The sequence below is a fragment of the Myripristis murdjan genome, chromosome 22 (assembly GCF_902150065.1).
Source record: "Myripristis murdjan chromosome 22, fMyrMur1.1, whole genome shotgun sequence".
NCBI lineage: Eukaryota > Metazoa > Chordata > Actinopteri > Holocentriformes > Holocentridae > Myripristis > Myripristis murdjan.
Genome location: NC_044001.1, coordinates 7,385,863 through 7,391,862, shown reverse-complemented (window position 1 = coordinate 7,391,862; position 6,000 = coordinate 7,385,863).

Genomic DNA, 6,000 nt, shown 5'->3' with positions numbered 1-6,000 from the left:
AACCTGAATATGAACCAAACTTAAAAATAGAGAAATTCCCAGTGACCAAGCCTGATGCTGACAGTGGGACTTTGACAGTGAAGGATTTGGTAGCAGAAGATAAAGGCTTGTATTTCTGTGCTGTCTCTCAGCCCCACAGTGACACAGTGAATTTGTGAAGCTGCACAAAAACCTCTGGACTGGAGATGAATATGAACTTCTGACATATCCTGTTAATACTGAAACCGCACTGTTTGTCCTGACCATAAATAAATGATTTTAGTCAAAAGTGTGATTAAACCTGTATTTTTTGATAAGTTAATGATTAATTTTTTTAGATTGTTCATGTATGCATCACACATTTTTTCCATACACCCAACTCATCTTGTATTACTTTCATATTAATGAAGTGATTGTATTAAAATGAGCTTTTTTACAGCATTAAACAAATGAACAATATTAATGAGACCGGATAAAATTTCAACTTTAATGCAATTTCATGAGTATAAGATATCACTCGATCACTTCAAAAACAGCAGGGCTTTTCTACGCTCTTTTTTTTTTGTTTGTTAGTTTTCTCTCACAAGGTGGTAGTGTATCTTTACTCCCCACTAAACAGAGCCAGTGGTGTCGTGGCAGATGAGAAAACTATAATGTTGAAGGGAGGAGGATGTGCTGTGACACCACCCACCTAAACAATGTGAATTATTCTGTGTGGGATGACTCAGAAAAAGAGGAGGGTATAATCAGTGCACCTGCATTTACACTGATGAAGACATTGTAACACTGTCACATTACATTCTGTAATCTAACCAATATTCAGAAAACACAACATGATCCTCATATTCCTCAGCATAACCTTCAACACTCTTCTGGTTTCAGGTCATGTCAGTAAATGAATTTTAATACTTTTTTCATTCTTCTTGTAATAATTTAATGTATACTGTCTACTTATTGTTTTATTTGCACACCTTAAGGATTCTTTGATGCAGCCATTTCATTGCATAATGTATAATATAAATATTAATTCAGGCTTTCTGAGAAACTGAAAAAAGCAGTAAATTCATGTCATATCACCTATTGTATGATGTCTGTTGTTGTGTGTTGATGTGTTTTCCACAGGTTCCTCTCTCAGTGACAAAGTTGACCAGAGTCCAGCTGACATGTACAAGAAGCCAGGAGAAAAAGCCCAACTAAACTGTTCGCACGATATTCAGAGCTACGATACAATCCTCTGGTACAGACAGTCAGAGAACCAACAAATGCAGCTCCTGGGATATGTGTTTGTAGGGAAGGCAAATCTTGAGCCTGGAGTGACTGTCCAGATGGGTGGGGGTGCAAATAAAGGCGATACCAGCACATTAACAACTGAGGAACTCAGCCTGAACAGCAGTGCAGTGTACTTCTGTGCTGCTAGTTACCACAGTGCTGTGTATCGCTGCTCCTCAGTACAAAAACCTCCCATCACACATTTTTCCATCTCTGTATTACAGCTCACAGCCCCTTGCACCTGGATCAACCCATTCTAACCAACACTGGCCTCCCCTCTCACACAGAGAAGAGATTATAATGGGAGATTTCTTTGGGTGGAGCAACACAACACTAAACCCCACCCCCTATAAACTCAGTCAGACTGACAATGTGGATTTTGATCCAGCAGTGTACAGGATCACAGCTCATCAGAAAATGCTGTGACACTCCCACCAGCTGCCACATCACACAGAGCTCCACTGTGACAGCTCTTCATATCTCTGGAACTGTACTGACAGTCATATATGAGACTCTGCTGCTCTCTGACTTCCACAACATGGACAGCATCATCATCATCAAACATGGCCTCCTCAGCTTGTCAGTGTTACTGCTCTGGATTACAGGTAAAGTATAGAATGATTGTCTCAAGATATTGCATTTATATAACATAAGAGGGAATAAATGGAAACTGACTCTACTTTTGAAATTGTTTGATTGGAAACAAAGATCAGTGAAAGTTGAAATGATCACAAGTCGTGTCCTTTGCTGTTCTGCACACAGGTCTGACTGATGGCAGTGATGTCACCCAGACCCCCAAACTGTGGAAATACAAGGGTGACAATGCAACTATAGACTGCAATCACACCAAGGACAGCACCTACAATCAGATGTACTGGTACAGACAGCTCCCTGGAGAAGGAATGAAACAAATAGTATTCACCAGTACATACACCGAACCTGAATATCAGCTTGACTTCAAAAAAGAGAAATTCCCAGTGACCAAGCCTGATGCTGCCAGTGGGACTTTGACAGTGAAGGATTTGGTAGCAGAAGATAAAGGCTTGTATTTCTGTGCTGTCAATGAGCACAGTGATACAGACTCACTCAGTCGCTGAACAAAAACCCCAATGCACTGCAGACACAAGTGCTGTCAGCTGTATAGGTGTTTTACCTCATGTCCTGTAGGGGGAGCTCCAGTACCACCAATAATACTCCCATCTACAGTTCAGTCTCAGCTGCCAGTTCCTCTCCTTGAATGTGGGTGTACAAGTGGGTGTGTTTGTATGGTTTCTCTTTTCCCTTGCTCAGTTTTTCTCTCTTTACCTCACTCTACCTCTTGTTTGTCCTTTCCTCTTGTGCTTTCACTTGGCTCAGGTCTCCATGTGGGTATCACACCAGCTCTGCACCCACCCACCCATGTCTGCCCTGCCCAGTCAGAACTGCCTCATTCATCTATCGATCAATGACTCAGCTCTTTTTTTTTTTCCTGTATGAGACGCTCTCCTCCTGTCTACAGTTCGCCATCCCTGTCTGCAAAGCTTCACTTACCTGTTCATCCAGCATGTGCCATCCTCACCTGTAACCCAGCATCCACAGTGTGCAGTTTTAATCTCATCTCAACCTTCTCCTCTGCCAGCCTGGGCCAACTCCTCCTGCTTAATCCTTCAAATTATTTCAGTAAAGACTCTTTATTTTTGTGTCTGCTTTTGAGATCTACTTGGCCCTCTGACATGATGTAGATTTTGATATAGAAGCAACAAGAGGAAGTTATCTCTGGTGATGAAATGCTGAGATACAAAATGCTGTGATTTCACATCACAAAAGGCTTCTGACTTCCATATAGACAGTATTATCATCAATCATGTCATATTTACTGTGTTATTGTGTCTGATGGAAACTTAGCTGTTATTATAATATTCAAAATATTCCATCTATGTTCATATGGGTATTTGTGAGTAAAGAATGATGCATATAAGATGAGATGTTTGCAGTGATGTGAGCTGCTACACAGAATATTTGATTCCATTCATTAACTCAGTATCGATGTGGACTGTTGCACACACAAAATAAGGATTTGGCCAGTGTGAATTTTTAAGGTAGAGCATCATCAGAGCACAATAAAATTAACTGATCTAAAAACAGACTGATAGTCTTTTTTAAGATTTAGTTTGGATTTATGGGATTTTGCTCAATTCCACCTGTTGAGGCAGGAAAATTTCAATTTCAATGCCAGAAAAGGAATCATATATAAAAAAAAATATTGTTGATAAATTGAATTAATGACATTTCCAAAAAAAAATAAAACCCTGTGATACTGACAGCTATCAGTGTGACCATCATGCAACCAAACTGTGTAAAAAAAGAACAAAACTCAATAACATAGTAATTATTACATGTACAAGGAAACAGTAACATCAAGGTCAGCATAATTAAAGTGTTAAATTACATAGCAATATTTCTGAAAAACAACAACAACAACAACTTTACAATTATATGCAAGTTTATGAACAAAGGGTTTGGATCGGAATTTAAAATATTTTCGAATTTATCTGAAGTTCTTCCCTTCATAAGGTGGCAGTGTTTTATCACTTACACCCATTTAGAGCTGCTGGTAAAGTGATGGTTGAAAAAAATGATGTTAAAGGAAGGAGGATATGGATGACACCACCCACCAAAATATGTAATGTGTAATATGTTAATAAGTGGTTTTACACAGAACAAGAGGACGGTATAAGCATTACACTTGCCTATACACTGATGAAAGTATTATACTTCACAGCAACAACAAGACTGGGATCTTATATTCTGCAGTTTAATCAACCACTAAAAAAACAAACATGATCATCATTTTCTTCAGCATAACCTTTAACACTATTCTGGTGTCAGGTAATGACATTTTAAGTATTTTATGATATATGAATTTTATTAATTTACAGTCAAGCTTCAGAAGTGCAGTCACTGTAGTTGCATAGTGTAATAAATTTGGATTTTTGGAGAAACGCAAAAAGCAGCATAAAAGTATCATAAGTTAACTCCTGAATTTCTGTCATGTTGCCTATTCTATGTTTTCTGTTGTTGTTTTTTGATGTCTTTTCCACAGGTTCCTCTCTCAGTGACCAAGTTGACCAGAATCCAACTGACATGTACAAGAAGCCAGGAGAAACAGCCCAACTCAACTGTTCACACAATATTCAGGACTATTATATAATCCTCTGGTACAGACAGTCAGAGAATCAACAAATGCAGCTCCTGGGATACATATATTATGGGAAGGCAAATCTTGAGCCTGGAGTGACTGTCCAGATGGGTGGGGGTGCAAATCAAGGCGAGACCAGCACATTAACAACTGATGAACTCAGCCTGAACAGCAGTGCAGTGTACTTCTGTGCTGCTAGTTACCACAGTGCTGCGTATCGCTGCTCCTCAGTACAAAAACCTCCCATCACACATTTTTCCATCTCTGTATTACAGCTCACAGCCCCTTGCACCTGGATCAACCCATTCTAACCAACACTGGCCTCCCCTCTCACACAGAGAAGAGATTAAAATGGGAGATTTCTTTGGGTGGAGCAACAGAACACTAAACCCCACCCCCTATAAACTCTGTCAGACTGACAATGTGGATTTTGATCCAGCAGCGTACAGGATCACAGCTCATCACAAAATGCTGTGACACTCCCACCAGCTGCCACATCACACAGAGCTCCACTGTGACAGTTCTTCATATCTCTGGAACTGTACTGACAGTCATATATGAGACTCTGCTGCTCTCTGACTTCCACAACATGGACAGCATCATCATCATCAAACATGGCCTTCTCAGCTTGTCAGCGTTACTGCTCTGGATTACAGGTAAAGTACAGAATGACTGTCTAAGAGGGCATAAATGGAAGCTGAATTTACTTTTGAAATAAATGCATGTTTCATCTTTTTGATGGTAATGATATCCAAGGATAAAGTAACTTTAGAATATGATAATGGTTGGAAAGAAAGATCTATGAAAGTTGAAATGTTCACTTGTTGTGTCCTTTGCTTTTCTGCACACAGGTCTGACTGATGGCAGTGATGTCACCCAGACCCCCAAACTGTGGAAAAATGTGGGTGAAAATGCAACGATACACTGCAATCACACCAAGGGCACTAGCTATGACCAGATGTACTGGTACAGACAGCTGCCAGGAGAAAGAATGAAACAAATAGTGCTCAGTCCTACATATGGCAAACCTGAATATCAGCTCGACTTCAAAACAGAGAAATTCCCAGTGACCAAGCCTGATGCTGCCAGTGGGACTTTGACAGTGACGGATTTGGTAGCAGAAGATAAAGGCTTGTATTTCTGTGCTGTCAGTGAGCACAGTGATACAGACTCACTCAATCGCTGAACAAAAACCCCAATGCACTGTAGACACAACTGCTGTCAGCTGTATGGGTGTTTTATCTAATGTCCTGTAGGGGGAGCTCCAGTACCACCAGGACATTTGTATGGTTTCTCTTTTCTCTCGCTCTGTCTTTCTCTCTCTCTCACTTGTCCTTTCCTCTCTTGCTCATCACAGCACACTAAATTACTCCACTGGTTGAAACCCAAAGTAATGAACGTCATTCAGATGTTGTGGCTCATTATGGTGTTTTGCTCAACAACACCTGTTGGTACTGGAAAATCAGAATTCTGATTTTAAAGAAGCAATAACATATCAAAAAACAGCATTGTGAAAATAAATCAATAAAATGTCCAAAGGAAAAAAAAAATATTTGGGTAGGCTACTAAAGGCT